The sequence below is a fragment of the Protopterus annectens genome, chromosome 2.part1 (genome assembly GCF_019279795.1).
Source record: "Protopterus annectens isolate FY-2018-M chromosome 2.part1, PAN1.0, whole genome shotgun sequence".
Classification (NCBI taxonomy): domain Eukaryota; kingdom Metazoa; phylum Chordata; order Ceratodontiformes; family Protopteridae; genus Protopterus; species Protopterus annectens.
In genome coordinates, this window is record NC_056729.1 from 976,082,662 (window position 1) to 976,109,077 (window position 26,416).

Here is a 26,416-nt window from a genome sequence, read left to right on the forward strand (position 1 = left end):
TTGGGAGGGACCCTACAAGGTGGTAAGGAAGGTCAGTGATGTTAACTACATGGTAGAACTGCTAAAAAGGAGGCAGGGGCACACATTGTACCATTTTAACATGATGAAGCTTTACCATGATAGGTAGGCCCTTGTGCTGAGTATTTGCAGTGGATTACAGGAGGAATCTGAGGGAGATCTGGTGACTGGTCTCCTCAGTGAGGCTCGGCAGACACCTCAGTGGAAGGTGTAGCAGTGTTCCAGCAGCTATCCCCTACCCAGGTTTGAGAAATCTGAGCAGTGTTACAGGAGTTTATGGACATGTTCACTGGGAAGCCAGGGTGCACCCACTGGTGCAGCATCATGTGGATACAGGACCCCAAAGGCCTATTAAGGCCCCTTGTAGGGTGTCTGAGAGAGTCAAACAGACTCTGAGGGAGGAGATACAAGAAATGTTGGACCTAGGGGTAATTCAGGAGTCCAGCAGTCCCTGAGCATCTGCAGTGGTGCTGGTACCAAAAAGGATGGCAGCACCAGGTTCTTTGTGGACTACAGGAAATTAAATAGTCACACAGAGTCAGGTGCTTATCCATGCTTAGAACAGATGAAGCCCTAGAGCAGGTAGGTGAGGCTAAGTATCTTACCACCATTGATCTTACCAAGGGTTACTGGCAGGTGCCCTTGACTCCCAGCACTAGAGAGAAGTAAGACTTTGTGACTTCTTTTGGCCTGTGTGAGTTCACAAAGATGCCCTTTGGGATGAAAAATGCCCCAGCAACTTTTCATAGGCTGGGAGATCATATTCTCGCAGGAGCAGGAGATTTTGCCCTTGCTTACCTAGATGATATTGCCACCTATAGACATTCTTAGCAAGAGAACCTTCAGCATGTCAGGGAGGTGCTGGACAGACTACATAGGGCAGGGTTGACCATTAAGTCCAGCAAATGTCAGGTGGGTATGGCAAAGGTCTCCTACCTACGACATAGATTGGGGAGTGGTTTGATCAGGCTAGAACCTGCCAAAGTGGAAGCCATTCAGGCATGGCTTGCCCCTGTTACCAAAAAGCAGGTGAGGGCATTTTTAGGGACAGGAGGTACTACAAAATGTCTGTCCCCAGTTATAGTACCTTAGTTGCTCCCCTCAAAGACCTGACAAGGGAAATGGGCCAGATAAGGTAGTGTGGACCCCAGCATGTGAGCAGACATTCCATAAGCTTAAAGGAGCTTTGGGAGGACCCCCTGTGTTAGCCAGTCCAAATTACAGCTAATAATTTGTTCTGTAGGTGGAGGCTTCATACCATGGGATGGAGGCTGTACTTAGCCAGATTTCATCAGAGGGAGATGAGCACCCATTGGTTTATCTCAGTCATAGGCTCCAACCCAGGGAGGAATGCTATGCAGCTGTAGAAAAGGAATGTATAGCCATAGTGTGGACACTGCAGAAACTTCAGCCTTATCTGTATGGAAGAAAATTCACTGTAGTTACAGACCACAATTCCGTAACATGGTTACATCGAGCCAGCCAGCAAAATGCCAAGTTACTAAGGTGGAGCCTAGGGTTGCAAGCATATATGACAGTGCAGCACCACAGTGGTGTTAGCAATGCTAATGCAGATGAGCTCTCAAGACAGCGAATGTGGTAAGGTATTCCCAGATAGGCTCAACCCTCTCAAGCAATGTTTCTCAAGGGTCACTTGAAAAACTAGCTTGAGTTCTCATGGGGGGGGGTATTGTGCAGGCTGCCAGCCCAGCTAGCTGGAATTTTGTAAATAATTCTATGTTATTTGTGAATAGTTATATGGTTTGTATCCTTGTCTTACAAATGTAAGGACACTGTATGTTATGTGCTGAACATCAAGAATGTAACCACAGTGTACCCTAATGGAAAAGAACAGAGTTAACTTGCAAACTCTAAGAAAATAATTGAATTGTTTATGATGGTGTTTATCTCAGCTAGGAGACAGAATGTCTGCAGCTAGAAATTCTTTTTATTGTCTGGAAACAGAAATAATTACAGGTTTCAAAGGTAAAAGTGTGTAACTGTTTTACGACTTCCAATTCCAGGCAAACTTCTAAAAGATAAACATTTTTCAAACAGAGGTGTCAAATAGCGATTTCCTGCAGCTAACCCAGCAGTACTAAGTATTATTAATTTAAGAAATATCTCTCAGAGAAAGTCTATGCATTTTATATCTTGTCTTGGATCCAGAAACATCCTCTCACCAGCACTTCTGCCTTGCTAAAAGTAAGTACTAGAGTACAGTGATTTCTCTTAGAGATAGATAGGAATATAGCAAGATTAGTTTAGATGTTTTCAGTATTTATGTGAGACTGTACTGCAATGTTGTTTTGAAATATTTCCTGTGATTCTGAACTCTGTTATCATTGTGTTGAGTTATTGAGTATTGTCCTTTGCTTTTATTATTTATTATTAAATATATCTAAACATTTTAATTGTGGCTGGTTTGTTTAGAGATATTTAAGCTCTTAGAGTACTTGCATATGTATTTGGTAACACTGTACAGGCCACTCTTAAATAGCCTTGGTCTTGGTCTCACTTACCATTTGGATAATAGTAACATTGAACAGTAACAGTAGAATTGGTCACCCTTTGGGAAGGGCCTTATAGTAGCTGATAAGTAGTGGTTGGTGGCAGCTGGTACTACCTTATAGTCTGGGCCGAAGGAGGCATAGCTAGTGAAACTGTGCCAGCCTTCCCCAGGAGTGTCTGTACATAAATCAAATATCAAAGTGTGTGTGTGTGTGTGTGTGTGTGTGTGTGTGTGTGTGTGTGTGTGTGTGTGTGTGTGTATGTGTGTGTCAACTACTTGGGCAGGGATACAAAGCACTGGTTGGACAAAGATTGTGCTGGAGGTTTTCACTTGACCACTCAGCTGAGATCTTAACCCTATAGCTGTGCCAGTGTGGGGTCTTATTGGGGATCTGGAGAGAGAGGGAGAAACCACTCCCACACTGACTGTGCTCTCTGTGTCCTCTTATGGGAAATTGTACTTTACTGTGTGTGTGTACTTGTCATTCTCCCAATGTGCACATCCCTCACTGGTGTTAGTGGTGAGGATTGAGGCTCCTTGATTACTGGGCCAGTGCAGGGGCATCACAGTCTCCCACAGGGCCTGCTGATGCCATCTACTATAAGTCCACCTGAACTCCTGTGTAAGTCGTTCTGGGGTGCATATGTTAAGTATTGTGTTTTGTAGTCTGTGCACTTAGTTAATGGTTCTAATCTCACTGCAGTCAGCTGTGTGTGTGTGTGTCTCTAAACAGCAGAGTATAAGTCGTACCCTACCGTTACCTATCCAATGTTATGGCTCACCATTATTTGATAGCTTCTCATCCCTACACATTCATCCCATACTGGCCTCCTAAGCTGTTGTCTCTCACAGGGCCTGCTGATGTAATCTACTATAAAATAAGTTCAGCTGTATTCCTGTATAAGTCAGACTTGTGGTGTGGTACATCCGTTAAGTACTGTGTTCTGTAGTCTGTAGACTTAGATAGGTAGAGGTTCTGTTCTCACTTCAGTTGAGTGTTTCTAGTCAGGAGAATAGAACTACTATCCTCCAATTACTTCTCCAATGGCATGGTTGTCCATTTTTTGATAGCAGCTCATCCCTACACATGTATTCCATACCAGCCTCCCAAGCTGTTTTCTCTCACAGGGCCTGCTGAAGTCATCTACTATAAGTCCACCTGCAATCCAGCCGTGTGTGTTAAGTACTGTGTTCTGTAGTCTGAGACCTTAGATTAGTAGGGGTTCTAATCTCACTGCAGTCAACTGGGTGTGTGTATCTTTAGTCAACAGAGTATAAGTGCTATCCTACAGTTACCTCTCCAATGGCATGGTGGGCCTTTTTTAATAGCTGCTCATCCCTACACATTCAGTCCATACTGGCTTCCCAAGTTATTGTCTCTCACAGGGCCTGCTGATCTCATCTACTATTAGTTCCCCTGCACACCTGTATAAGTCAGACTTGTACTGTGGAGCTTGCATTAAGTAATGTGTTGTGTAGCCTGTCTGTATAGATAGGTAGGGGTTCTAGTCTCACTGCAGTCAACTGTATGAGTGAGCCATAACTTGGTATTACAGATATCATTTTACACCAGCAGGTGGGAGACTGTTATTCCCATATGCTCAACAGACAATGATGATGTCATCAGCTATGTCAGGGTATTTATTTATTTATATTTATTTGAAGTTTGTTTGCCAGGATAATCCATTGGGCCGAATGAGCCCATTTTCAATGGAGTCCTGGGGAGAAAAGCTCCACAGATACAATGTCAAATATGCAATAAAGAATAAAACAGAATACAGTAGTATAAATGTTTCATAGCATTTTGTTAGAGTGTTAGAAGTAGTACATATAAGCAAAAGATAATGTTAAAAGCAACATGAAAAACAAGACAGAAGAGCTTAAGCAACAATACATATAAGTTGACAAATTTTAGTTGTCTATGTACACAAGCAAATGGAAAAAGTGTTAAGTAAAATTTTAGCTAGTAGATATGTACAGAGAATATTTACATAAATGGTAGCTACAATATGAATGTTCCCATAGGAGGGAAGAGTTGTTGAGTAGGGGGTGAGTAGTAGCTGGAGGTATTATGCAAGATGGGTACAGGAGCATTCCCACAGAGAAGATAGGTGTGAATGGAGGAGAGATTTAAAGATTGAAAGGCTGCTGGTATTGCGGATATGAGATGGGAGTGAGTTCCAGAGGTGGGCCAGGGAAAAGGAAAGTAAGAGTTTGCCTGCTGGACGGGCTGGTTTGTGGAGTTGAACTAGGTTCTGAGTGTTGGTTCTGAGGGGTCTGTTAGGGTGGTGGATGGTGAAGGCTGAGGAGAGTGAGGGGCAGAGTGAGGGCTTGAAAATGAGTTTGTGAGCATGAGTAAGTTGAGTGTAGGTAAGGTAGTTAGGGAGCTCTATCCAATTTAGTTTCTGAAGGGCAGTACAGTGATGGGAGGAGGATCTAAGGCCAGAGGTGAATTTAGCGATTTTGTTGTAGCAGGAAGAGAGTTTTGTTTTAGTAGAGGATTTTAAGTTAGTTAAGAGTGGGGCACCATAAAGGAGAGAGGGGATGAGGTATGTAGTAGATAGGAGGAATCTGGTGGATGGGGAGAGGAAGCGGATATGCCGGTAGAACAAACCAAGTTTTTGATGTGTTTTTTTAATGTTAGTTTGTATATGGGAATCAAATGTGAGCTGGTTATCAATGACAGCTCCTAACAGTTTGGCATTGGAAACGATTTCTAGGAATGTGTTCGTTTGACTAGTTATGAGGAAAGAGTTTATGTCGATAGTCATGCTTTTTGATGGGGTGAATAACATGAGTTTGGTTTTTGATGGATTGAGAGCGAGATGATTATCATGCATCCATTTTTCGGTGGTTGAGAAGGCATCTTGAGTTAGTTTTATAAGGGAGGGAATGGAGTTTGCAGCGCAAATAATAGTTGAATCGTCTGCATACTGGACTATTTTAGCATTTGGGATGTTGTGGTGGAAGTCATTAATGAAGATGTTGAACAATAAGGGACCTAATATGGAGCCTTGGGGTACACCAGTGACAGTGTTAAGGTAAGAGGAGGTGGATTTCTTCCATTTATCAGATTGCTGCCTATTGGAAAGGTAACTAGAAAACCAGTTGATGCAAGAGGGGGAGAGATGTAGGGTAGAGAGTTTGGTGAGTAGCAGGGAATGGGAGATGGTGTCGAAGGCCTTAGAAAGGTCTAAGAGGAGAGTGGAGACAATATAGTTAGAGTCTCTAGCTTCATTTACAGTTTCGAGGAAGGAGAGAAGAGCAGTGGTAGTGCTATGACCGGGTTGAAATCCATGTTGTGTTGGGGTTAATAGGTGATTGCTGGTCAGGTATGGTAGTAGTTGTATGTGGATGCATTTTTCTAAGAGTTTAGAGATGGGGGATAAGATGGCAATAGGTCTAAAGTTGGAGATGGTATTGTTGTTACCTCCTTTATGGAGGGGAATAATGTATGCTTTTTTCCAAATTTGGGGTACATAACTTTCCTGGATTGACCGATTTATAAGTAAACAAATGGGGAAGGCAATGGCTTCAGTAGCTATCTTTAGGAAGAAGGAAGGGATATTATCGGGGGCGTTAGAGCAAGGTTTTAATTTAAGAAGCAGTTTTTTTATAGTACTTATGGGTATAGGTTTGGGGCAGAAGAGAGGGAAGTCGGATGTGGTGGAGTTTAGGTTAGTAGGGGTAGTTGTAGCTGGGGGAGTTGAGTTATTACTAAATGATGATGTTAATTTAGATATAGAATCGATAAAGAAGCTATTGAATTGGAAGGCAAGGTCGGTATCAGAAGTATTTTGATCGGGTTGTGGGTTTTCCTTTTTGCCAGGGTTGAAGAGGGAGGAGATACTGTACCAGAATTTTTTTGGGTTAGTTTTATGATTATTTTGGAGGGTGATATAGTAGGATTTGCGGTCAGAATTGATAAGTTTTTTTGCTCTGTTGCGGAGTAATTTGTATTCATTTAGGGAGGCTAGGGTTTTGTATTTGTAGTAGTTTTTCAAGGCTTTATCACAAAGGCACATAACAGCTAAGGTGTCTTTTGTTAACCATGGGATAGTTTTGCTCTTGATTCTTTTTGTTCTAAGGGGGGCTAAGGTGTCGAGAAGGTTTAGAAATGATGTATTGAAATAGGTGACAGCTTCATCTAGGGGTAGTGTGTTTAGGGGACCCCAATTGAATTGTTTAAGTAGGTCACAGAAGGTGTTTTGGTTGAATTTTTTTAAGGAGCGTACAGTGATGGTTGTGTGTGACAGCTGTAGAGAGGGAGAGTATTGTATATGAATGTATCTCAACAGAGCATGATCAGACAGTGGCCTGGATGTCAGGCAGACATTACATCATGTGATACAAAACAGATTAAAGTAACACGTGTTTTAATCTGTACACATACATCATGGCATAGTTTGTAGGCTCTGTGTTAGCTTGATGAGATGAGCCCTGTGGAGTGTTTTGCAGATGCATGTTTTTGATGAGCTACATGCTGCAACAAAGAGAATGCTACTGTACTGTTCTAATGAGATTATACTACAGTGCTGTCATGCAATCCAGAGAGCTGAATGTGATGGCCTGACTTATGATGTGCACCATACCTTTGTACTGGGTGATCATTAAAGAGAACAATTGGGAAGTAATTAGACACATTGCTGTTATTGACTTTACAACCCCTACAAGAGAATACACTATAAAGTAATAAAGTGATGATGCTATCCACTGTACAACTTGACAATGCAAATATAATTCATAGGCACAATTAACATTTTAACAACACAAATGTAGATAAACTAAGCAATAATGTAGCTTATAAACCTTGTGCATAAGACACAAAGCTTTAGTTTCCCTTAATACAAAAGAGAGAAATTAGGAATATGGCACAGTTATCAATACTTGCACAAGGTGTTGTAGGGGGTGGGGGCAGGAGGCCTAGGCTGACAACAAAGATTGTTGAGTGTGTTTGAGTAAGAACAGGGAAGCGGGCAGGCTGAACCATGTAACTGTTTTGTGTGTGTCTGTAGGTGTCCTCCATGTGAACGTGGTGTGTGATAGTGTGCATAAATACAGCCAAGCTCAGTGCTAGCTCTGCATCTTGGTATGTTGGACAGGTGTGAGCTGTGCATGGTAGAGTTATCAGTTCATCATAGTCACTCCTGACCATGAGACCTGGCTCTGCCAGGAGTTGCATTGGCACCTTCACTCCCAAGGTCAGATGCAGTGCTACTACCTGAATGTGATGTCTGCTGGATGTGCTCCCTTCATGGGAATGCCCAGGACCATGATCCCATGGCCTGCTACGTCTGGGTGTGGACAGAACACTCCATGATGGTGCAGGGGAAGTACTGCCACTATGGGAGCATGATCAGGCACAGACATGTTGAGTAGCAGCAGATAGTGTGGCTAACCTACGCCCATATGGATGATGTCCCCCTTCCAGCAGACATGTCATTACAGACACTGCATAGTCCATGATATGAACCCCTCATTCCATCACAGACACTCCATGTTCCAACATGTCATTCAACAGATCCATTGAATTGGCTACACAGAGGAGTTAGTCACAGATGTCAGACTGTGCCACAGATAGAAACCTGAGCATTTGTCTGGAGCATCTTTCAGAATGTACTGTACCTCCATGACAGCCCTAAACCTCCATTGAATGACACAGGAAGAGACACCTGCATCAGGTGGAGGAGAGACAGCATGTCTCCTCTGAGCATCCCTACTAAAATTCCTCCATGACACTTTGCCAATACTTTGGCTATGGACAGATTCAACAGGCACTGAAGCTGCAGTAATCACACTCCCCTGATCAATGTCCTCATCCTCAACCTGTCTAATTTCTCTGGCCTCAGTGGACTAAGTAGGTGTAAGCCTACTGACTGTGTCCAGGGAAAATGAAGGGGGTTGCTGGATGTCAACCTCTGTTCCAGATTCAAACTCTGCACCCCCCCAAGTGTGCCTCAGTTTGCCCACCATCACCATCAGTGTCTGTTGAGACACTGACATCAGGTGTCAGAGTGCCCACACTCCAACTATCATGCTCACCTGTGATAAAAAGGGAGAAACACAGGAATACATTAATACCTGCACTACTATGCTGCAGTGTATGCTAAAACATACACTGCTTTCACTATTACAGAAAGTACAGCAATACATACAGCAGGCCTAAGAGGACATTTTTATGAGTTATCTTGAAATTTATCTACAGTACTGCCATAAATGTATTAGGTTTACCATCTGCAGGGGGCCTGCATCTTTGTATTTCTGATGGTCCTGATATAAGTTAAGCAAGGGGTAATGGTAACATCATTACATTTAGCAGTAAAACAGGGGGTAATACATTTACATCTCTATATCTGCAGCTCTTCAAATGTCAACACGAATGTGGCTGACAACTTCATATTAAGCATATAACTGTAGCAATCCTAAATCCACCCACCCAACAAAGTGATACAGACATACATATTGCTGAAGTTAGTGGACTGTACCTCAGTATTCTAATTATCATCTAACGAAACATACCTGGAAGCTCCTCTTGGGATGCAGGAGTTGAACCCACATCCAGGACATATTCTGTGATGGATTGCTGGGAGCTGACCTGGATGGCAATGTTCACCAGGAATTCCTCAGTGGCAGTGATAGGAGGTTCTGCAGCAGGGCTTCCACCTGTGGCTTGATTGCACACCACTGCAGCTGCATCCCTATGTGCAGCAGTTACCATGTCTGTTGCTCTGAGATGTACCTGCTCATATGTGCAATTGTGTCACCCACTGGTGTTAATGTTGGCTACTAATTCATCTCAGAGGGCTGTATGTTCAGCCATACTGGCACACCCCCTGGACAGCAGCACAGCAGCATATTGCCTTAAGGCACCAATTATCAGATTATTCTCTGCATCTGTAAATAGTGGCCTATGATGAGCAGACATATTATGTTACAAGACAAAAGTATGATAATACATGAGGATCACATAACTACAAATTAGCTGTTTTCAGGGAAAGCAGTAACGTAAAGCTGTCAGTATCCCCACCCCCCGAATAAACATGAAAGAATATGCATATTTCAAAAAAATAACAAGACAGAGGATACAAAACAAGGAGACTAACAAGAGAAACATATCCTTGTTAATGCCATAGTAGTAAGTAAAATATGCTCGCCCACCCAAGATAACAGTACAGTGTAGTTAGTGCCCTAACACTAACTCATCTTTGTTCCCCCCTAAATAAAATGACAGGCCAAGGACCCATTGTGCAAACAAAACATATTTGAAATGCTAGAAGTGCTATTAAAGGACCTGTCCATGTAATGTGTATATATTTATAACACAGCATTCCCTTTTCGGGTATTCTCAGTGCTGTGTACTTGTGAAATGGCTTGACAGCCAAGTCTATGCCATCATGACACTTCTAAGTAATGCATGCAAGTGTGAAAGCCGTTACTTCATATTCATTCTTAACTACATTCCAGCATATGCTTTATGTAGGAAACAAAATGGGAACATACCTGCTGGAGTGCAATACTTCTCTGTAAAGAAATACTGTGAAGAAATACAGTTTACTTAGTGAGTTGAACAATATACTAACTCTCCTCAACATCAGTTTAGCTAGCTACACACTTGCCTTCTTATAATGGAGTACATTATTAATGGATTGCATCTTACTTAGTCTGTGCTCCAGAGATGCTAATTACTGCATAAGCAGGTGAATTGCATGCTAATCAACCAATCTTGTGAGGATATTCAAGAAGATATAAAGCATCCATGCAGACTTTGTGCTGATTTTTCCTAGGAATGTCACAAAGGGTGGAGTACAGACACAACATTTACAAGGTAAGTCCTGAGCATGTACTGTAATGCATAATACTGCTATGGCATGCACTTGTATTTCATCGCATGGTATAGTAAGCAGGTAAAGGTGGGAGATGTGTACAGAAAGACAAGTAATGTGACAGCAGAGAGTTATTTCACTTGTATGTTTCCATTAGAAAGTAATAGTCTTCAGTCATGCAAGATTCACACATTCAAGACTCTCCAAAGTACTGCTGATCAATCCATGGCCTCAGTTTAGTATCATATGTTTCTAATGGAATATCTTTACGTAGAGAAATTGTGCCATAACTTGACCTCAGCTTGGGCCAGCCCCTCGTAAGAACAGTATACCTTGCATGTGCCATAACAGGAATTCACCTTCACCCCCACCACCAAAAGAGCAGTGTATGGCTTTTTGTGCTATTCAACCTGGCCTTCATTTGCTGACAACTGCATGTCATACTATTCCCAGTTAATATACACACACAATGTAAGGTAAATGAGGTAGACTGGCTTTCACGCTGCATATCTCTGAATACTGGTCAGATAACTGCTGAATGGCCAAGTAACACAGATTGATATCATGTCAAGCAATAGTCCTAACAGGTTGTGTGATCATTAAGTGAAGTATACCCAAATCTATTTCATATAATACATGTATAAATAACAGCTGATGGCTTGATATCGGTTAAAATGCATTATGGAAGATTTGTTGTGGTATGGATAACTTAAAGTTGTTTGCTGCCAAGTTGTTTGTGTGACAAACAGGGATAGGGCACCCATCCTGATTTATGAAGGTGCATTGGTGTGAGACTGGAAATCCAGACCTCTGCAGACATACCTCCTGTGTAGTAACAAACTGTATTTCCCCATTTTTTTCTCCTTCTGTCTTACTTTAGTGGATGATGTGGGGGGGGGGTGCATTGTTTGCTTGATGCGCAGGATAGCACAAACAGGTTTGGTTATGCAATCAGTTTTGCATGTAGAGGAGCACTGTACAAAATGGACAGCTGGACTACCCAGGTAGCAGATAGGACCCAGACAGCCAAAAATAGAAATGCTTTGTATTAATGTAATTGTGCATCATGCAAACCCGCTAAGCATCGTTAACATTGAGAACTTAATGAATACTAACTTAGGGGATGTTATGTAACTTGCTCTGTGGCAGCAAGTGTTAAGTCTAGGACTGGAGTCTAGATCGTCCTGGATCTGAGTAAAAGGTATACAGTGTTTGTTTTACTGTTGTGACATTGCAGTATTTAGCAATGAACTGACACATGCTCAAAGGATTTCCCAACTTTCCTGTGGCAATAACTGTCAGTGCAAGACTGACATCCATATGGTCCAGGGCTCGAATACAGTATATGTCATTCAATTTTAATGTTTCAATTCACATTATAGTCACTCTCACTTATAGCAGGTGACCTAATGTAGCTTATATAATATTTACATGACTTAGGATTAACACAGTAATATTGTGTCAGTTATGTCATTATTTATTAATCTAATTATTGTCTAGATAATAGCAAAAATATGACTGTGGGTATAATGTGTACTGTAAAAACACCACAAGATAAGGCTCCTGATGGTCAATGAAGGCAAAGAAATAAACTGTGGTCAATGAAGGCAAAGAAATAAACTGTGGCCAATGAAGGAAAAGAAATAAACTATGGTGTACTGTGTTCAGGCAGTGCTATGTGGCGTGGCATGCCCTTCCCATTAGACCAACACAGTTACAGAATTGCCTGTATCTCAAATAAAAATTGCATTAGTTACCAAACTTCTGCATCGCTTACCATTGCACAAACACATTACACCCTTTGCACCCTGTTTACTTGTTGATAAGTGATGTGCAATTGGCAGGAAAATATCATTCTACATTGGACTTGCTCTGTGACAGACATGGAAGGTGTTTCTGGAGAGGGTTTGATTTTCAGGGCTCAAAGGTAGGGTGTACTGAAGTCCAAAGTGTTTTTGGACTCTTAGTGAATGACCATGGACCCTGGCTTCTGCATAGGCACTATTATGGCTCACAATCAAGGACAGAGGCATGGAATAGTCTGGCCTGGGCTCTGACCAGTGCTACTGGTATCCCCTGCACTGGTGAACAGTGTAGGAACCACTACCAAGACCTCAGGATGAGGAGGGGGGATACCTTTGACTGTTGGATTGAGGAATGTTGGACTGGTGGTACCCAACAGATGTGAATGTATGACTTTCAGACGTTACTTGTAATAGTTTAAAGCTGCATATAGTCAGGCTTAATATTCATAATGGTATTCAGTTCTGTTCTGTTTTTCCACAGCTGAGGCAGATCATGATCTGAATGTTAGACCCCATGAAAGTTGATTAGCACAAATGCAAGCAGCATGTGGTATGTATGCATCACAATAGTACTGTTATTGTAGACTTAAAAGTTGAAGACTGCTTTGTAATACCTCTCATCTGATAGGTTTTGCAGAATGTTCAAATTGTTGCCTCATAATTTTGGTTTGCTTCTCATAAATTGTGTTTGTCTAACAAATCTTAGCTAAAGCTTTGAGTACTGTAGTCAGAAAATGACATTTGTGTCTCATATATCATACCTTTCAGAACACCTGTGCTAATGCAAAGCTTGTTATTCTATCACTTTTCTAGGTCTGTAGAAGAATATGTAAAATGTGTTGCTATTTGTGCACCTTTGTACCCCCAGTATTTATTGCTTAGTCCACAATTTTTGCTGTAAGAGGTTGTGAGGTATGGGCTTAGTTGGTATGTAATGCAGTAATAATGTCAACTGTACAGATTTCCACATATTTCCAGTCATTGTATAGCTACAGATATAACTGTGGTTTTCAATCAAATAATTACGTAAGGGTTGAGGACTAATGTCACTAAATAATGTCAGACATGTGAGATTCAGACTCCAGACCCTTCAGAAAAGTCATCCAAGTGCAAACCCTGTTACTGTATCAACTTAATATGTTTGTAAGAGCAAGTATATAAGAGCCATCCCTACTTTTGGTCTTTGGCCCCCTATTACATATGGTTTTGTCCACATTTATTGCTGTAAGAGTTTGAAGCCTATGAATACAGTACTATAAAATATATGGAGAGTATACATCTCACAACTGTAAAAGGAAAGTATGCATGCAGTACTCTGTGGGAACACAGAACACTATGGTAGTAGAGAGTAGTCAGCAGTTGTGGGTTCAAACACCCACCACAATTTCCAAATGAACAAGTACTGTTATATTTTCATCAATATTGCACTGTAACTGCAGACCTCTCTAGCAGTGGCAGAAATGGTCTGCTGGAAACTGTAATTAGTAGAATCAGAGCCTGCATATGGGCAATGCATGCACGCATCAAGGATTGCAGGCTGAAATCTGTACTATATTGTGCATCTATTATCTATTGGGTATTCAGAAATGTTATAAAAAAGTTTGTTTACAGTTTGTACTGTTTATAATAAAGGTAATATAATAGAGAGAAATAATGGTATCACTGCTTTGTATGTCACTTATGAAGTTGCTAATGTTCTCCCCTTTTTCTCTCTCCCCAACCTTAGGTTCTATTTTTCCTTCTTTTCCACAGCACAGTGAGGTAGTCCTGTCCCATGGGAGCCACCTGCCCCTACTCAATTGGCTACAGCACCACTTCCCAGCATGCCAGGGGCACACCTTGGTAGTGCCCCCTCTGCTGCTCCTGCACTACCTGGGCCCTCAGGTAGTTCTGCCCTACAGGATGGGCCAGTGGTTCCCTCTGGGTGCAGTGGCAGTGATGGTGATTTTATCACCGACAATAGACTGCCAGGGTTGGTGCATAGGATTGTGCACCACAAAGTTGGTGAATGTCTACGCTGGGTGGAGACATGGCTCTCCATCGTTGTTCTGAATAATACAAGGAATGGCAGACATCAGACACTGCAGCCATCAGCACAGTGAGGTGACAGTGATGACAGTCCACTGGGTGAGGACTCAATTCTCATTGTATCCAAGCTTGATGTCCATGGGCTCTTGATGTCCCCCCTCTCCCCAGCCATGGTGTTCACCCCCCTCTTGTGTCCTTCACCATCCCTGTGTATCATCTTGTATGCCATGTCTGTCTGCCATTGCTTCCTCACCTATCCACCTTACTTTACCCACACATATCTGGGTCCCTACCCCAAAATTCCTCTCTCTTTGGTAAAAAGAAAAAAGGGTACCTGTCCCAAAAATATATATTGTCCCATCCATAGCTCTTCATTTCATACCAGTGTCTTCATGACACCCATGATTTCGTCCACTTAGCTATACAACATGATTGTGTTGTAGTCACCTCTCTCTCTGGAGGTGAAAATCCAAATTCAGCTAATATTCTTCATATATTATCAGGTTTTGCTGTTGCAGAAATGGATAGCTATGGTTCTTTCCTACACTCATCCTGCATATTCCTGCCCTCCTTTCACTTTGTTCTTTCCCCTGCTTGCTCCCTATTTGCCCATGACGTGTGCCTACAGCAAAAACAATTACAGCTATTATACAAACCTGTATTTGAAACTACCACCATGTTCCACAAAAATGATGATACAGATTCATAAGTATACCAATTTATAATTTTTATTTTCAGTTAAAATATGTGAAATTGTTACATATACATATATTTGAACCCAGTACCATTTGAACCAAAACAAGGATGGATCAATGCACTAACAAATGGTGCTACAAAGTCAGTTGAGTAGCAGGTGTATTTTATACACTAAATACAAAATTGCAGACTTCACTGCTGTTGCACATACCTGCTACTTAATTGAATCTTTGGCTGCAGGTAGTAACTGACTTTAGCCAGTGATAAATTCCTTTCTGGCTACATAAAACTGAGTACAAATAAAGCTGTAGCTAACACTATTCAGTACTATTCTCATTTCTGTTATTTATTAAAATATTAAAATAAAGCTTAGTGAGGCTGCAATGCACAGCATGGCACAAACATGCTTTATAAAAATAAATTGGGATTGCGCACTATGGCTTTATATGACAATAATGTGTATCATGCAATGATGCTTCATACACAGTTGATGTTGAAAATATGGCATTGGTGATATAAGCAGCAAGAACTGGTGAATACAAAGGGTAAATATAAGCACACATTGTGACAGTTAATATTGGTTGTTTAAAATACACCTGCTAAAACTGACTCTGTGTCCAGATGGGTTAATGCACTGTTGTTGGAGGCAGATGGTACTGTGTTTGAAATGGGGTCTAGGCATGAATTTTACAAGTGTGTATACTAATTTTACATACATTTACTGATGCTACTGCCTTTTACTATTGCTTAGCAATGGTGCGCATTGTGCAATGATTGTGCACCATTGTGCAATGATTCTTTAAAGAAAATAAATGGGGAAGATAGGAAAGTGGTGAAATGTGGAGCAAGCAGGCAGAAAAACAAAGTGAAATGAGGGCAGGAATGAGCAGGAAGGATATAGGAAAGAGCCATAGCTATCCAATTCTTCAGCAGTAAAAACTGATCAGATGTATACAATATTAGCTGAATTTGGAATGTCTCCTCCAGAGACAGAGATGACAACAACATAATCATGTTGTATAGCCAATTGGACTGAAGTAAGTGTTTCAAGTAGACATGTGTGTAAAATGGAGAGCTATGTATGGGACAATTTTTGGGGGGGGACAGGTGCCCCTTTTATTGGTGAGAAAGGAATGTTGGGGAAGGGACATAAGCATGTCTGGGGCAGGCAAGCTGTCAAGGCGAGGAAGCAATTGCTGGCAGACAGGACATACAAGACAAGATACAGGGATGGTGAAGGTCACTAGAGGGGGTTGAACAACATGGTTGGGATGAGGATGGGGAAATTGAGGTCTAATGGATGTCAGGACATGTGACAGTGGGAATCAAGTCCTCACCCAGTGGACTGTCACCACTGAACCCTCACTGCACCAGTGGCTGCAGTGCCCCATATGTGTCTTTGATGGGCACCCTTTACCAGGACAGACAGCAGACACTCCATCTGGCATAAGGGTGTGTCCACTGTGTGGTGCACAATCCAATGCACCATACCTGGCAACTCATTCTGGGTGATAAATTCACCTCCTCTACCCCTTCTCCCAGAGGGGATCACAGGCTTATTCTCTGGGTCAGAACTTCCTGAGGGCCCAGGTAATGCAGGGGGAGCAGAAGGGGTTCTGCCAGGCTGCTTCCAAGATATGCTAGGCCTTGGTGCTTTAGCCAGTGGAGTGAGAGTAGGAGGATTATGGGGGACCTGTCTACCCTGCTGTGCTGTAATAATAAACAATGTTGAACATACAATTGTAAAATAAATGAAAAAAATAAATAGGTGAACAAAGAAAAACAAAACAAAAATATAAAAAACAAATTATATAACAACAAATACAAACAAAATCAGAAATAAATTAAAACTTTCAGGGTATTGGGTAAACAAAATGACAGTAGCAGATAATCAGGTATTAAAAGCAATTGATTTAACAATAAAATCGGTCTCTTTTCAAAAGTTGATGTATACACAGTTGATGATTTGGAATAATGCTTATTATACTCATCTTAGGTTACATAAATTTAATCCTAGGAATTCTCCAACTTGTCCATATTGCACAAATCAAACGGCGGATCTTCTTCATATGTTCTGGAGCTGCAAGTGTATATATAAACTTTGGAACTCTCTTAGAACACAACTACAAAAGATGGGTTATCAAAGTTCAACGTTATCATGGGAATTTATGATTCTACATGTTCCTCCAAGAGAGCTCTCTAGGTCACAAACTATAATATGTATGAATATTTTTTTGCTGATGAAGTTATATATAGCTACAAATTGGTTAGAACCAGACAAGACATCATGGGATAATTTCAAGCTTGTGGCTATAAAGCATATATTAGCACATAAATTACTCTTGAAGCAAAGTAACAAAAATATTAATAACCCGAAAATATGGGAAAAGGTTTTTAACATTATATTAGCATAATACTGTTATTAGGAATATATTAAAGTTTGGATGTATATGTGGAGGAAACAATGTTTTGAAAACATGTATGATATGTATGGACGCAAAGTACTTCTACAAATGTTTTGGCTTTGTTTTTCTTCCCTGGTGTCTTCTTTTTTGGAATAATGACGATTTTTATATGGAAGCATTTCATGTAGATATTGTATATAGTTTTGATAGTAATAGTAGTGAATTATGTGTGTGATTTTATTGTATTTTGAAAATATATATCAATAAAAATTTATTATGGAAAAAAAAAAGAAATAAATTAAAACAAAGAAATACAAAATTATAAATAATAACAAAATGAAAACAAATTAAGCAATAAAAAAAGAAGAAAATGGGTGGGGTGAAAGAAAAAAACAGAAAAACATTACTAATTTCATAGTTAATATATAAAAGTTTCTGCAATTATTTCACTCTGTTCTGCTATACTTTACTTTTAACACTACCAGGCCCTAACAAATTTCTTTATTACTTTGAAGACTACCCAGTTGCTAGCAGATGGGCACTGTAGTACCGATCAGATTGCAGCCAGCAGTCTTTCATGCTTACAGCTGACAGCGAGCCAGTCATGTCAGGGGTATTGAGGTCTGAAAGTAACTTGCTATAATGATGATTAGCTGATAGTACTGTGTATATGATGATGAAAACATAACACTATTGTACACACTTGTATATTTCAGAAGTGTAGTCTTTAAACCCACAACCACTGACTACTGTAATACTGTACTTTTCTTTTGGGCTACAGACTAATGCATGCATATTTCCCTTTTATACTTTATATATCCTGCTCACTGTTATTTGAGAATGTGAAATGGTTGCTTTATGCTATAATTGAGCATGCATACTTTCTTTTACAGTTGAGATATGCATGATCAGTTATATGCAACTGTCTGAAGTAACAAGTAATCCATCTTTAGCACTTAAAGCTGCAATAACAATACTTTTTATATGCATACATATCACATGCTTTTCTCATTCTTCCCAGGCACACTCCATGAGATCTCACATTCAAGGCCCTTTCTTCAGCAGCTGGGCAAAAGAAAAACAAAACAGAATGCCATTATGAATACCAATCTTGACTATATTCAGCTATAACTTTTACTATTGGTCAATGCATTTTATACTTACATATCTGTGGAGGGTTCCCTGCTCTACATTCCCTGATCCACTGATCAAAGGTACCCCTCTTTCTTCTATGGAGATTGTCATAATCATGATGACACTGCTCACCAGTGCATGGGATACCTGTCACACTGGTCAAAGCCATAGCCAAAGTAGTCCAGGCTTCAGACTTATACTGAGAACCTGAGTAGTCCCTGTGCAAAAAACATGGGCCATGCTCCTTAAGTAGGAATCCCAAGAAAGACTTTGGGCTCCTAAACATACAAATATTGTGCTTGAAAGTGCATACCCTCTCCAACACCAGCCATATCTCCTAAAGCTCAAGCTCAATGCCTAATGAGCATTTCTCACCAATTCCACTTTAAATGCATGTTTCCCACCAATTACATGTATTGTGCTTACTGAGCGTGCACACTGTCTGTTTTTTGCTACATTTGACAAAGCTGCGCCCCGCTTACCATCACACAAACATGGTAAGCCGGAGTAAGTCTGTTTGTGCAATTGTAAGTGATGCACAACAGTGGGCAATAAAAAAGCAATGCAGTTCCAAGGATATTTGATATATAGCTGCTTATGTAGCTCTGCTATTTAAATGGGATTGCATAAATATAGTTGCATGAACATAGTACACATTTTACCCACAGTCATACTTTTCATAATATATGTGCAATACCGATATAAATGGATAGGTAAATAACTGACACAATATTAGTGTCTCAGCCCTCATACATGTACATATTAATATCAGCTACACTATGTAAGGTGTTATAAGCAAGAGTAAATATGACGTGACATGGAACAACTTTAAAAGTGTATGGGGTATGTGGTTTTTGAACCCAGGACCATGTATACAGTAGTCCTAAATTTACAGCTCTTGCCACAAGAAGGTCAAGAAAACACTTGTCTTTTGTCATTTATGTAATCTGCAATCTCTACAGTGTAAAAGAAAATGTTCACCCTGTAGTAGAACCCAGAACCATTTGCATTCCAGACCTAGACTTACCACCTATTGTCATAGGATTAGTTACACATCCCTGTATTAGTATTCATTCTCAACGTGATGGTGTTAGCACAACACAATTTTGTTTACTGGGTTTGCACAATCCCCAGTGGTATTAATTGAATGCATATGGTTTCTATTTTTGGCTGTACCTGGGTTGTCCAGTCACACAAACACACTAAGCATCATGTAAACATGTGAAAAACAAAAAAATATAAAAAATTCAGAATGTGCAAACAAAGTATCGCGCAAACGTCTGAAAAAAAAGGAGAGATAAATGACAAACAATAAAGTATATGAAATTAATAAATGCGGAATGACATATCTATGACAGGGTCCCTTTTACAATTTTTCTCAATTTAAATGTGTTTGGGACCCTGCCAAATTTTGAATAAGGGAAAGCAATTGCTGTCATACCTCTCAACTGTACAGATTTTTGTAGAATGTCCAGATTTGTGCTTCATATTTTTGGCCTGCTTCTCATAAAATTGTGTTTTTTGGCAAATCACCGGCAAATCATTGGAGACTGAATTCAGAAAATAATGACAGACATTTGAGATTCATATTTCATACCCTTCAGAAAATTCATGCCAATGGGAAACCTGTTATCCTATCAATGTTTTAAGTTTATAAGAGCACTATTTAAAATTGCCCCTATTTTTGGGCCTTTGTCCCTCTGTTATTTATAACTTTATTCAGATTTCTTGCTCTAAGAGGTTGAGAGGTATGACTGCTGTGCTGCAGACAGCAACCTTACATGGAAATGCTATCCGCATTCCCAAAGAGGTTTCCCCTCCATAAAAACCCAGTTATGTGCAGCAAAGCTTTGTTTAAGTGCTAGAAGCTTCATTAATAAGCATTGTTCTGCACCACCACAGGCACTACTTTGTGCATGCTGAAACACTCCGTGTAGGCTCTACACAAACCCTACACAGAGTGTCTTGAATCCTGCAGACATCTTTGCTTGTGAAAAGTTTACCTGTCAGTATTATCCACTCCCTATCTGATATAACAAAGTAGCTGTTCCATCGTGTTTACTTTAGTAATTACAGTCTATGATGTCACAGCAAATGGTTTTGACTTGAAGACGAGACAAAGTTACTTAGCCAAGTTGAGACTAAATGAGCCCTAAGGGGCAACTATCCTACATTTTTCCTTAAAAACACCTGCTATGGAGAAGAACTAGATATTGATGTATTGAGATCGTATGCCCTTTTTAGTTTCTTTAAGTTATGAATAACTATTTAATGATAAATAGACAAAGCTACATAATTTTTATAATTTATACATATTAAAAGTAGCAACAGAAAATGTGTATATGTTTTTATCTATTTTTCCAGATATGCAACTTGGATATAAATCTGTGAAATTTGTATTCATCTACTTTAATTTTAAATTCAAATTGGTCTACTAATCATGTCTCTTACACCACAGAGAACATTCTAGTGTTTCATATGTAACAATGCAGATATATGTCATGAAAACAATACTGTCAATAATTTTAGTGACAATGACAAGAGGATAAAAGTACATGTAAATAATTTTGATTATAGCATGATTTCATTTTCCATACACATCCTTATAATGAAATAAAAAATCCATATCACTGTCAGATTGGCTTGCATACACATCATACAATTAAGCAAGCAATAATGTCCACCAGGCTAGATATTATCAGGCAAATAACAGACTGCCTGGGGAGGGGTATTCTGAGGACCAGTGCTGCAGATGGAAGGCCTCACCACCCATGGAAAGACCATTATCACCTGATAACACACACTGGGGGACATTATTGGGTTTAGGTAATCAGCTATCTTTTAAACTGTTTTGTATTTGTTTTATTTTTTATTAGTATATGCATTTTCAAATTTTTATGTAAAATAGTTCCTCCACCTAATGTTTCAAACTTGCTGTAACATATATAATTGTTGTTGGAAGAAGTATTTTGTACCTAAGGTGTAAGTTATGTAAGTATTTAATGTCCACAAACACAAACACACAGACACACACATACGCACACACACACACACACACACACACACACACACACACACACACACACACACACACACACACACACACACACACACACACATAGAAACATAGGAGCAATACTAGGCAAGTAATCACAAAGAGCATAAGATAACTAGTCATGAACGCCTTTATGAAGACACTCTTAAAACTTTGTGCCTCCCTTTTTAATCACTCTGCAGTACCTTCCTCCCAAATTGAGCAGGGGTGTACATAAGAAACCTGGTGTAAAACTGTGCTGTCCATCCAGTCTTCAAGACTAGCCTTAAAGGTAGTTAAAGCTTTACTGTGTTTGATCTGTAGTGGTAACATATTCCATAGACTGGGAAAACATTGAATTACAAATCTATCTCTCCAGCGAGTCTTGTTTTTTTCTTGGTTTACATTTAGGTCATTGTGTGGGTCTTTGTAGAGCCACTGACTTTTGAATAGAAAGAGAAGATCAAATAGGACTTTCATGGCTTGATAAGCAAGACACAGGTCACTTCAGAGCAGCCTGTAAGTTACTGAGTATAACAAGAATTGTGCTAATTTATCAAGATTGTTGAAAGATTTAAAGCCTCTAATTTTCATGGTAAGATATCTTTTGGGCCTTTCTATCCGAACAATATGCTTTGATTTATACATATCAAAGGGGGCAGTGTATGTATTCAGTGATGGGACTGATAAGGGAAGAGAACAGTGTCAGGATAACTTTTTGGATCTTTAACACATCTTCTTGGAGATTAAATGGGACAGATAAAAGGATTTCCTGACTATGGAAGAAACATTATGATCAAATAAGAGAAGTGTACACATAGGTTTTAAGGTTTCTAATGACTGTGTCTGTCTGAAGAGAAATACCATTTAAATATATATGAGGTGGGGACAGCTTTTTTTACTGAATGCTACTAAGCTGCACTTTCTTGCAATTAACGTGACACAGTTTTCAGCACACCAGGTATCTGCATATTTCAGCTCTTGCTGGAGCTGATTAGTATCGATATATGAGCAGATAACAGTGCCCAGACTGCAGTCTTCAGCAAACGTGGACAACCTCACTTCTAGGATATTGGCCTGGATGACTGCAAAATAAATAACAGACATGAGAGGGTCCAGCACTGATTCCTATGGTATACCACTTGTTACAGTTTAAATTAAGTGACGGTACCAGCAGCTTTTATAACCTAAGATCTATCAGACAACCAATTTCCAATCAAGTAAATAACATATGGATTTATATTATGTTCATCTATTTTTTTAATATGGGGGGAATTGTATTAAAAGCCTTAGGCAGACTGAGGTAAGCAGTGAGCTCCAAGTAACCACTGCCCAACACTTCTGAATCCTTTATAAAAAAAAAAAAAAGCTTAATAGTTCAGGAAACAGTATCTGCTCTTCACAAAACCAAACTGAATTGGGATCTAGGTTAGTTAAGCTGCCTGGATCTACAAAATGAGTTCTACTATGAGGTTGAGGAACCTATAATTCCCTGGATCTGTAGATGGGTCAATCTTGTGTAGGGGGTCACAGTGGCAGTTACCCAAGTACTAGCCACAAACCCTGTAGATTGGCTGAGTTTGAAAAATATAAGTACAGGCTCAGATAGAACATGATTTACACTGATGAGAATGCCGTATGGCAGGTTTTCTGGTCTCATGAAAGTACTACTTTTGATTTTTGACAGGAATTTTAAGATTGTTCCCAAAGGGAGTTCAAGGGAAACTCAGTTTTCAGGGATACTGGGGGCAACAATGTTGGTAGGTGGGGTAGCACTAAATTTGTCTAGTAATGTATTGGCAATATCCTTGAGACTGGAATATGTGATATCTTTATAGATAATCTAAGTGCATTGCTGGGCATTGTTCTTTAATTTCCTGACATAAATGAAGAAAGATTTGTAGTTTCATTTGGTAACTGTAGGGACCTTACATTTGTACTCTGCTTTACATTTTCAATAGCGCTCTTATGTTCCTTGTTGTCATGATATCAGATATTGAGATAAGTGAATGGGGATTTCTTACAACTTTACATTTTCTTTCTTTTGTTATACAGTTTGTTTATATGAGAGTTCCACCAGAGAAGTTGATTCCTGAATTTACCTTTTCTGTTTAAGGTAGACGGATACTGACTTTTCTATGCAGCTGTTTAGGTGTTTGAAAAATTAAGCAGTGAATGTGGCAGCCATCTCAATTGAGTCCATTTGCAGGGAATTGTATGGAATTTTGCATAGGTCTTCTGCAATCTGAAGTAGGTTTTCTGTGGTGAAGTTCTTAAAGATGGCCTCATTTTGGAGTGGAGCAGTGCTAGTAGGCCTGACAGAGACAATGACTAATGCAGTGAGATATAGATACATTTGAGGAGATGATTCCACCAGGGGCTCAGTTGGTAATGATCAGTTTCAAGGGTATTAGAGTTTCTAATGGATAATTTTACAATTTGCTCTAGTGCATTGGTATTAACAAAGACCAGAAAATACTGAGCATATTCATTTTCTGATGTATAAGTGTGTCATTTAATGCTTAGGTAATTGAAATCCCCTACCGAGAAGGTACTTGGTATAATAGTAAAACTCTCAATGGTGTTAAGGTAATTTCCATGATCTTTAGGGGACATTGATGGGGATCTGTAGCTGGCAATGAAGTAATAATTGGATTTGATAATGGTGATTTGGATCTTCAGGAGCTCCAAGTTATGGTCATGGGTAATTTGACATGAGATGATGGTATTTCTGACAAATACAGATACCCCCCCCCCCACAAGCACACAGTTACCCAAGGGCCAGAAGGAATTATAGGTGCTAAACCCTGGTATAGAGGGAGTGCTATGACTGTACTGAAACCTTGTTTCATCATCATCATCATCATCATTATTATTATCAACCCCTTTTTTTCCATTCTCTACTTGGGATTGGGGTGTTGTGTCAACTGTTGCCATCTCTCCTAATTCAGTGCCACTCTCCTACCTTCTTTGGCAGTTGTGTCTGACTGCCACAGGTCTTCTCTGACACATTCCCACCACTTCTTTGTTGGACACCCTCATTTCCTCTTGTCTTCTTCCTCTCTGTCCCAAATCTTCTTCACCACATTGTCTGATTTTCTGCACATGTACCCAAGCCACCGTAATCTGTTCTCTTTGACCTTCTTTGCAACTGGGATACTTTGGCTTCTACCTCTGATGTCCTTATTTCTATATCTGTTGTATAGTGAGCATCCTAATACCTGTCTTAGGCACTTCATCTCCATCACCTCTAGCTTCCACATCTGCTCTGGCTTTAATGTCCAGATTTCTGTACCATACACCACTGTTGTGTACACCTTACTTATCACTTCTTTGGCATTCTTCTATCAAACACTAACCCAACACTCTTGTGCCAGTTGTGTGCAGCCTTTCTGATTTTAGATTTGACCTTCTCTTTCAGACTTCCCTTGTCCTCCATCACCCTTCCCAGATACTTGAAGGTGTTAACCTATTCCACTATTTTCCTTCTATTTCACTTCTCAACTGTTTCTCATTTCTCCATTTTCTGCCTTTTCATTTATCTTATCAGTACTCACTTTCATCCCATGTGCCTTCAGTTTTGCATTCTATTCCTCTATCATTTGTTGAAGCTCTTGTTCAGAGTCTGCCTGTAATGCCGCATCATCTGCATAGAACAACTTTGCTGATCTGTCCCCTTTGACCTGTTTGGTAATGTAGTCCATCATAACTATGAACAGCAGTGGCCTCAGAGCAGAACCCTGATGCACCCACACTCCCCCTGGTGACCTCTCTGTGAAACTGAACTCTGTACTTGAGTCATTGGGTCCTTGTACATAGCCTATACTAACTCTACTAGTGTTTTTGGGACTTCAAACTACTGCAGCACTGCCCAAATCAGCTCTCTTGGTACCTTGTCATATGCTTTTTCTAAAGTCTAGGAACACCCAGTTGGACTCTTTCCTCATCTCTAGCCTATTTTAAACTATCTGTCTCAATGCAAACATTAGGTTGGTTTTGTTGCATTCTGATCCAAGTCTGAACTGTACATCTCCCATCTTACTTTCTACTGCGCTGCATATTTGTTTATCAGTTACTCTCTCCAGAACTTTCATGAAGTGTGACAGGAGTTTGATATCTATGCACTGCCCAGAACTGAGAATATTCCCTTTGATCTATTCTCTCCTATCTCAGCCAACATCTTGATCATATCTGTTGTGACCTGATCTGAACCCCCTGCTTTCCCTGATTTCATTTTCTTTAGTGACATTCTTACTTCTTCTAGGGTGGGCTCCTCTTCTTCTTCTTTCATTGTAGGCTGTGTAAGAGGCACTATGGCTTCTGTAGGGTTATCTTCATTCAGAAGTTCTGGAAGTACTCCTTCCATCTGCCTTTGATGTCCTTTGAACTGGTGAGTAGGCTGCTGCTGGCTTTCCTTAAGAAGGGTGTCTGACTATCTTCTTTATCTTTCTGTCATTGTCTTGCAGCTTGGTAGAGTTTCTTTGTGTCTACTGATTCAGTGTCTAGAAGCTGGTATAATGTCTCTGATGCCTCGTTCTTTGCTATTGCAACTCCTCTCTTAGTCTCCTTGTTAGCCAACCAGCATTCCTTCTTAGCCTAGTATGTCTTTTCTTTCTCCCACTTTTTCCTGGACTCCTTCTTTCTTTTAATGACTTTCTGGAATTCTGCATTCCTCCACCAGCTTTCCTTATGCGACTTATTTCCATATCTGGATCAGCCACATATTTGTCTTGTAGTCCTCACACATGCTGTTTTGAGGCACTGCCATTCTTCTTCAACTCCACATATTTCCTCTTCTTCATGAGGTCCTAGACCACTGAGTAATTATTTGCATTCTTCTGTTTTCTCTGCAGTCAATTTCCATGCCTTCAGCCTGGTCTCTGTTGACACTAGAGCCTTCTCAGACCCACTACTAGCAGCTGATTGTTAAAGCCAGTGATTTATGCTGTGAACCAACTGTT